We start from the raw sequence: 8,929 nt of genomic DNA, 5'->3' as shown, positions 1-8,929 counted from the left end.
GAGCAGGGAGCCTCTTGCTGCAGAGCAGGGGATGGGTGGGGCCAGGCAGCAAGGGGTCTTGAGTGTCAAGTCAAGGGTGGGCTAAGCCAGCCCCAGCCCATCCCCCACGGGGTCAGGGAGTGGCTCACTGCTTGCCTTGTAAACCAGACACTGGAGCCCCCATTCTTTCCTGGGGGTCCTAGCCCCACTTCTGCGCTGCCCCCAACTGCACTTACTGAGGGCTCATGGCTCCCCGAAGACAAGGTCCACCCGAGCAGATCTCCAACGCTCACCCTGTCGGAGCTGCTTCATAGATATTCACCTAGTTAATTCTGAATAAAAGACGGAATCATCCCCACAACGATCTTTGTTCAGTCTGTGCCTGAGTCTCTGGCCGGGTTTCCACTAAGAAAACTGGGAGGGCGGAGGGCAGAAGCTGGTTGCACAATTATGGAGCCCCTTGGGGTTGGGCTTGGGGGCCAGTCTGGATGATTCATGCGGATTCCATGTCAAGTCAGTGTATCAGCCGGGACCTCTTGGCACGCCCGCACCCCATTCCATCCTGTCTGCCATCACAGCTCGTGATGAGGCCCAGAAGACCCGTCCACACTGCTCGCGGTGAAAAGCAGCTCTCGGTCCCACGTCCTCACGGACTGACCCCAGCTCACCCCTGGGCAGCCCGAGCAGCAGCCTTCCATCGGTAGCTCTTATGCCTTGGTTAAGTCACAAAAGATGCTCTGGGTAAAGAGTGGGAGTGAGAAGGCTGAGGGCCAAGCACGGGAAGGAGCTGGAGGCCAGCAGCAAAGTGAAGCTGGAGATCTCGGTGCTCCCCCTCTCCACCTCTACTCTTCCTCTCTACTGACCCTACACTGGGTCAGACCCTTGTTACCACCTACTAGATGCTTCATGTGGGCCTCGGACGGATCCCCTTTCCCAGAGCTCACACAGCCAGAGTCCCTTCCACACGACCCTGCTGAGAGAGGGATGGAAGCCCTTTCCTACCGGCCTGGTGAGATTCAGGTCACCAGATCCTCTTCCCTTCTGCCAGAAGAGGCTCGAGAATCACCGCTGGTGGATGAAGACCAATTCTCTTGCTGTAGCAAATATGCCCCCACGGGGTGCTTGCATCTCAGTCCCGACAAGACCCCACACTCAGGTCATTCCTGTCACCAGGCACTTCCTCCCCCTCTCCCTGACCCACCTGCTGGGGCTAGGTCCCGGACACCCAGAGGCACAAGTCAATGCTGCTTGTCCATGACTCCTGCCCCCTGCACCCGCACACGGGGCACTCCCACTGCCGCCCCTCCAGGACCAGGTCTGAGCTGGGGTTCTCTCTCCTGAGCTTCAGTCATCACCTGTGGCAGAACTTGTTGAATGGATGGGTGGAGGGCTGGGATCGTGCCCAGGGAGGGAGGCAAATCACGATGGCAATAATGCTGACAACAGGAAGAGATCCGCGTCTCCTCCTGCAGCCCCATGAGTCTTGGGGAAGGGGGATCGGGAGTCTGGAAGGGGACGGGTGGAGAATGAAGCCTGAGGCTCCAATCACTTGGGGGCTTAGGGTTCTGGTTCCGGGGTGTGGGGATCCCTCTCTAGGAAAGAAGGAGTGAAGAAGAAGGAGGGTACATCCCCTGACCTTGGTGTTCACATCATTCTCCAAAAAAATAACTTCGCTGCACAAAGAGCCAAATCCTTAAAAAATAGAAATACCCCCAACACACACACACTCTCACACACACACACACACACATGCAGGCACACACAGGAAGGTGGAGAAAGCAGGGCTCCTGCCAGCATGTGGGCCAGCCATCAGGTCAGCCTGTGTGGTTGGCCCAGCCTGGGGAGCAGAGCACAGGGGACAGGGAACGTGTCCTGCTGGGCCTTTCCCCAGAAGGCCTGGAAACCGTAACCACCACTGCTGGGGTCTGGCCAGAGGAGACCAAACCTGGATCGCTTCACCCTGGGCACTGTGCAGCCCAGGTCACGGGACAGCCTGGGACTCCCACCTCCAGGCCTGCAGAGACCCCGGGAAGGCCACCAGGTCTGTTTTGGGTTTCAAAGGCCCAAGGGACAGGAAAGGCTGGCCCAGAGTCAGGGCGCAGGGAAAGTGTGGTAAGGCCAGTCAGTGGGCCAGCATTTCAGTCCAGAAAGCCCTGTAGGAAGCTGTCTAGCAGCCATGGCTGAGCCGCGGGGACTCCCCACTCCCCGGGCCCCATGTCATGAAGTACATGCCTGAGCTGCGACCGGAAGATGATAAAGACCAGAGGGCCTCGGGAAAGCCAGCGACATGAACCCAGGATAGTGTCTGCTCCTGAGTCCTAGTCTGATCCACCTTAGAGAGAGCCTGGAGAAGGGGTTTTGGAAAAGGCCTCTGAGGTGGGCTCCGAGTCCCCCTCCCCTTGAACCTAGGTGTGGAAGGGACCCTGTGATTCTGAGGCTCACGCCACGTGTCTCTGCCTTGTTTGCTAGGACACCTGTTTCAGAAGCCCTGAGTCATCACCTAAAAAATCTGGCTGCTCTGAAGCCACCATGTCACGAGGAAGCCCAAACCACCCAGAGCTGTCATGTGTAGATGCTCCAGTCCCCAGACGAGCTTGCCTTTACGTCAGCCTCATTCAGGCAGCAGACAGCAGAGCGAAGAAACCTCCAGGTGACTCCAGCCCCTTAGAGGTTCAAGCCCCCCCTCGTCACGTGCATTATCCTAGCAGAGACCCTGGACCCTGTGGAACAGAAGACATGCTATTCTCTCTGTGCCATGTCTGAGTGCCTGGCCAGCAGAATCCACGAGACTCCTTGCTAACCCCTCCACTGACTCCAAAAAAAGCAAAAAGCCAAAAAAAAACCCCAACAAAACCCCAAAAACCCCAGTATCTGTCTTTACCCTGGGGAGTCAGAGGGAACGCCAGGGGACACTCAGAATATGGGGAGAAGGTTCCTTTCTGTAACACCCTCCGGTTTGGGACACCCTTTCCATGGCTCCAAATCATCCAGTTAATGGAGGATGTACCGAACACCTACGAAGTGCTTGCCTTGTGCCAGCGGCTCAGCGGACGGCCCACCCCTCTGTGCTCAAGAAATCCCCCTCTACCTGGAGTCAGCAGAGGCTCACCAGAGAAACTGGGGGACGGGTAACTCCGCATGAAGTTATGCTCCAGATTTTTCTGTCTGTGCTAGTTCCAAATGTTGGGCTCTGCCGAACCCACGAGCTAGCAAAATATCCCCATCATTTCACTGCTTCTGCGTCCACACTGCATTCTCTCCATCACCTCTGCTGCCCAGAGCGGCTCAAAAATCTGACAGAACACATGCCAGAATTTGGGGAACGGAAAACGTTTGCTTTAAGGAAAGTGACTGACCAACAAGTGCTCAGTTCAGCAGAGTGGGTGCTCTGGGCCTGCGGCCTGCGGGTAGGCCCTGTGCTGGGTGCTGCGGGGCCACGCACCCGGTTCTAGAATCCGGACTCCCAGGGCTGGAAGGGCCTCATTCACACAGCTAAATCCAGAGGCCGAGGCCTCCTCTGCCGCCCTGTGACCATTCGCCCACCTTGCCCTTCCCTTGGCTGCACCTTCCCTGTCAGCCCTGAGGGTTTTTCCTGCCCTGGGTGTGGGTCAGGATCAATCCCGCCATTCCTCTTTCTCTTTGATCCGGCTGCCTCCGCCACTGGACTCCTGGGGAGCTCTACATACAGGCTGATGGGACCCCACCCGGGGATTCTGACTTGCCTGCGAGGAAGGACAGACCCCCCACCCCATAACAGTGCCCCAAACTCTTCCCAGGCTGAGGCCACCCACTCCCAGAGATCTCACACCATCTACAAGTCTATGGCTCTGCGCTTTCTACCCCAGGGCCTGGGCCTCCTTCCTGAGCTCTAGATCATCCATTCGGATGCTCCCCCAAACACTGGGAAGGGACTACTGATGTCCTCCCCACCTCTACTGCTCCTCCTCGGCCACTGAAATCCCCAGTGCATGGGACCCCCATCACCCAGCTGATGATCCCACAAACCTCAGGGCATCCTGGAATCCCCCGCCCTTCTCCCCAGGTCCTGTCCACTCTCCCTCCATTTTTCAGTCTCTTTTCCAAAGAACTTTTACACAGTGATAATCATGGTGTGCAAAACACTTCAGACCCTTCCCTTTCCATGCAGGACGAGCGTCTTACCACATTGCCATATGATCTTGGTATATTATAAGTTTTAATGGCTGCAGAATGTTCTTTCTACTAAATAAATGCTGCCTAATTTACTTAGCCGGTCTCGTATGGTGAGGCCTTTATTTTGCTTCCAATCTTTTGTTGTTATAAATAATGCCATGATGAGCATTTTGATGCATAGAGCCTTGCCCCGCCTTTGGATTATTTCTTTTGGACAGATTCCCAGAAGTGGGATTACGAGGTCACAGGATACGGACATTTTTATGGCTTGTGATGTATGTTGCCAAATTGCTTTTCAAAAGGCTGACACTCCTTTACTTTCATGTGTCTTTGGTAATGCCTTCTACGACGTTGGCGTACACTGCCACAGGACCCCGGTCAGCAGCGGGAAGTTCGGAGTTCCTCTCTTTTTTTAGAAGACTTCGTGAAACATTTGCTTAATTGTCTCCTGACTATTAAGATAATAAACATACAGCACAGAAAGGCAGACAGAGATGTCTAACCAAATATATCAGAAGTGCCTCCATTCCCTCCTTTTCCCAGGACTTATGATTGTTGGAATCCTGGCACAAGGAACTCACTGAATTAACACAGAAGTGGAACGGTGTCTATAAGTCAGGGCTTACACACACATACACAGCCCTGGCTTATTTATCCCCACACAGACTAGCCCCCTGGAAAGGACATGCACATATTCTGACCACACCACTGAGATCAAATCACCCCCTTTTAAAAAAAGAAGATCATTATTTAAATATTCCTGGTGTGAAATCCTGCTGAGGACTGGCTAGGGATAGCCTCAGGAGGCCATATAGGTTTCATTAATAGGATTCCTCTCCTTAGTCGCACTCGGAGTCATTTAGACACAAGCCTGGTCCCTTCAAGGTGGGGAAGATGGCCTGGGGGGTGGGGGCAGGCTGGCCTTGAGGCTCCAAATGATTCGCTGACCTTAGAAGCCAGTACTGAGCATTGCTCTCAAGCAGGTCCTAACATATTCTGAACACGGCTGGAGCCCCTGGAATTCATGTGATGTGAGGCGACACCTCAGTGGCGTCACTGACCAGCAAGCACAGTAAGGATGGAGAGGGCCAGCCCTGTTTACAGGGGATTTACTAGATGCCAGGATCCGCGCTAACTGCTTTAGGATGTAAAACAAAACAAACATAATGCTCACAGCGCTGCTTGTAAAACAGGGGGTTAACGACAGTGACTACTGTTATGAGCCCCATTTACAGATGAGGACACTGAGGGTTTACGACCTGTCCTGGACCGCACAGCTGGAGGGTGGAAGGAGCCAGGATTTGGACGCCAGCAGTCTGACCCCACAGCTCAGGCTTTTAGTCTGAATCTCCGGGGCGCACGTGTTCTGGTACGAGCCTCCGAAGGAGACCAGTTCTGCCCTTGTGACTTCCTCCCGCGTGTTCTGTTCACCTTGAACTCCCGCAAACTCGCGAATCAACCTGAGTGGAAGTCGGACGCTTAACTGAGCCACCCAGGCGCCCCTCTTCCTTTTCTTGTAAGGACTTCAGCCCTATAGGATTAGGGCCCCACCCTTTTTACTTGGATCGACCTTAATCACCTCCTTAAAGGCGCCACCTGACATCCCATCCCAAACCCAAACTGGGCAGGGGCTCTCCAATGCCTTCCCGCGCAAGGGACACAGGTGCTACTCCAATGGGGCAGCTGTTTCTAAGCAAAGGACTGCAAAACTCAGTGCCCTTCCCAGAAAATAAAAATATATGTGTCCCACCAAGAGAAATAACAGCGTATGTGTGTGTGTGTGTGTGTGTGTGTGAGAGAGAGAGAGAGAGAGAGACAAGTGGTCCCTCTTTGCCCAAAATACAGGTTTGCTTCCCTGAAATATTTGTTAGAAAACAGAAAGGAATTGCCTCTTTGTGTTCTTGGAGGGAAGGGGGTAGGAGTTTCTCATCTGGCTGAGCCTCTGTCACTAGAGGGGAGAACCGTGGACCTCACACCCACCATCCTTTCCCCACGAGGGGCAATAAAAGGAGAAACCACCTAGCAGGGGACCCCGGACCGAGCAGGGCAATGAGAGGGCTGGGCACCACGGACATGATGGCTGGATCCTGCTTAGCCTGGGACACAAAGGGACAGACAGGAGTTAAAGACATATTACAAAGGCCAGTGAGAACCCCGATGCTCATCTCTCTCCTTAATAGCCTGATATTTGTCATCAAGGTGAATTAAAACGTGTGTGTGTCCAACCTGCCTCCTTAGCGCAGTAGGCAGCGCGTCAGTCTCATAAAATGTGTGTGTGTCCTGAGTCTGACCCCATGGTACCTCCCTGCCCCTCACTGGTTTCCTTTCACATCAGCGAGAGTGACCTTCCATGAAATACTGGGAATATTTTTAATTTTTTAATCATGAATCAATACATGCCAGAGTGGCCCCTTTAAATTTTTTTTTTAATGCTTATTTATTTTTGAGAGAGAGACACACAGAGTGTGAGCAGGGGAGGGGCAGAGAGAGGGAGACACAGAATCCGAAGACAGGATCCAGGCTCTGAGTGGTCAGCACAGAGCCCGATATGGGGCTTGAACCCACGAACCATGAAATCATGACCTGAGCTGAAGTCGGCTGCTCAACCGACCGGGCCACCCAGGCGTACCCAGAGTGGCCCCTTAAACCTGTATCTGGCATCATTCCTCTGCATAAAGCCAGTAGGCAGTTCCCTCCTCTGTTCTCGGGATTAGGTCTGTGGTCCTCGAGAGCTGGGTTACCGAGCCCTCGCTGGCCAGGGCCCCACCCCTGCACATCTGGGCCCCGATGTGCCCTGAATGCACTCAACTTCTTCCTGTTCCTCAGAGACTCTGTTTCTCTTTTCCGGGCCTTTGCACATGCTGACTTCCTCTTCCCAACTGTTTTCTTGGCCAAATCCTCCTCTTCCTTTGGGGCTCTGCTTCAGAGCTACCTTCTCAGGCAAGCCTCCTGATTCCCCTAGACTGTGTGAGCTGCTCCTCCTCTGGGCCCCCGGGGCTTCCTTCATCCTACATTCCTCATCCAGTGCTGTGAGGGTCAGACCCTGCGCTCCCCGCCTGCTGGGCACACAGCAGGTGTGCAAGGACAGTCTGCTGCCTTAAGGGGAGTGGGTATGGAGGACGGATTTCAAATCTCCACTGTCTGCCAGCCATTCAGACCCAGAAACTTGCCCACCACTCCCTCCTTTGAGGGAGACACCCGCGTCACAGAGTGCCACTGCCCAAAATGCCAGCTGGGAGGTATCCTATCCCTTTTAATTAAAAGTCAGATAGACACCCTCCTCCCTCTCTCATTCCTCTGTCTCCGGGTCACTCCTGGAAACTAGAGCCAGCAGGACAGATGAGAAGGAAGTGTGGCGGATGTGCAGAAATTGCTGGGTCTGCATCTCCCCCACCCCCAGCCTTCCCAGCCTTCCTCCTACGCTAATCTTCCCCTGTGGGGGACCAGGCACAGGGCCAAAGGGCCCAGCAGCCAGGAGGCTGGGGGCTGGGCCAGGGCTGTCGCCCGCTTGCTGTCTGAATTTCTTCTAGTCTCCTGTTTGTAAGATTTAATAGATGGAGGCAGAGACGGAAGGAAAGAGGGAAGCCAGGTTATGGAGCCAAGAAGGCCTTTATTTGGGGTCCGCAGTCCTCGGGCGAGGTTCCGTGACTCGAGTCCCGGGCGGAGTCAGGGAAGTCGCGCGCACGATTGGCGATGGGCGGGGGTTTTAAGGGTGAGGGGTTTCAGATTTGGTCTTGGGGAGCTGATTACCAAGTAAGGGCATTTTAGGGTCACGGCGGGACAGGATAGGTGGGGGAAAACTGGAGCTTCATGATTGGCTGTTTCCAAATAGGGCTGGACATCTCAGGTCTGCAGGTGAGGGGCGGGGGTCGTCTGTGCACGTGTTCTCCTCCAGCCCCCGGAGAAATGGTTGCTGGGTCACCATCCCAAGGTGACTTCCAAGGTGACTTTTACACTGTTTGTTCCCACTCTTTCCCCCAAGGCCAGGTTTCAGGGCATCCCTTCTTCCTCAGGTGGGGAAGGCAGAGTGTGGTCCCCTAGCCATCACCCACAGTCCAGGGAGGCAGGAGGGTCTCCGAAGGCCCTGGGGGCCACATCCACAGAGAAGCTCCCAGGCCTGGGCCTCAGGATGGGCCTGAGGGCAGAGACAGGCTGTTAGCAAAGAGCCTTTGCTCCTTCTGAGCCCCGGGGGTGGGAGGGGCACCACATCTGAAGCTCCAGAGAGGACGGCTCCTCCGTGTTGGAGGAGCTTGCCACATGGTGTGAAGCAAACCCGGTGTAGATACTTGGCAAAGTCCACACCTCAGCAACTGTGCTGACAAACAGTTGTGAGGCACAGACCAAGCACAAGGGGCTGGGAGAGACAGATTCCAGTAAAGCTTCCTGGAGGAGGCGGCATTTGAGCCAGGCCTTCAAGGAGGAGAGCAACTTCCTGATTTTTGAAAATTTGCAAAACAAAGGCCACTCAAACCAATGGAATTTGGGGGGGGGGTGTTTTAGATGAAGGGGTGCGGTGTTTGACTGTGGAGAAAACGGAAACTCCCTGACCTGCAAGGAAATGGGGAGATCATCTGTGAGCGTCCTTTATCTCTGCAGCACTGGGGGGGTTTGGGGGCGTCTTGGTGGCTTCTGTGGAAGCTGCCTCCACCCGCCTTCCCCGGCCCCCTCTGGAGCTGGTCTCCGCCAAGCAGCAGGGACAGCAACAGTCTACATGGAGGGACCGGCCAGACCCCCTAGCCAGTCTCCAAGGATGCAGTTCATTAGGACGCATCCTCTATTGCCATGGAAACTCCAGGCC

The sequence above is a fragment of the Suricata suricatta genome, chromosome 9, assembly GCF_006229205.1.
Source record: "Suricata suricatta isolate VVHF042 chromosome 9, meerkat_22Aug2017_6uvM2_HiC, whole genome shotgun sequence".
In the NCBI taxonomy this organism is placed as follows: Eukaryota; Metazoa; Chordata; class Mammalia; order Carnivora; family Herpestidae; genus Suricata; species Suricata suricatta.
Note: the sequence above shows the minus strand (reverse complement) of the source record.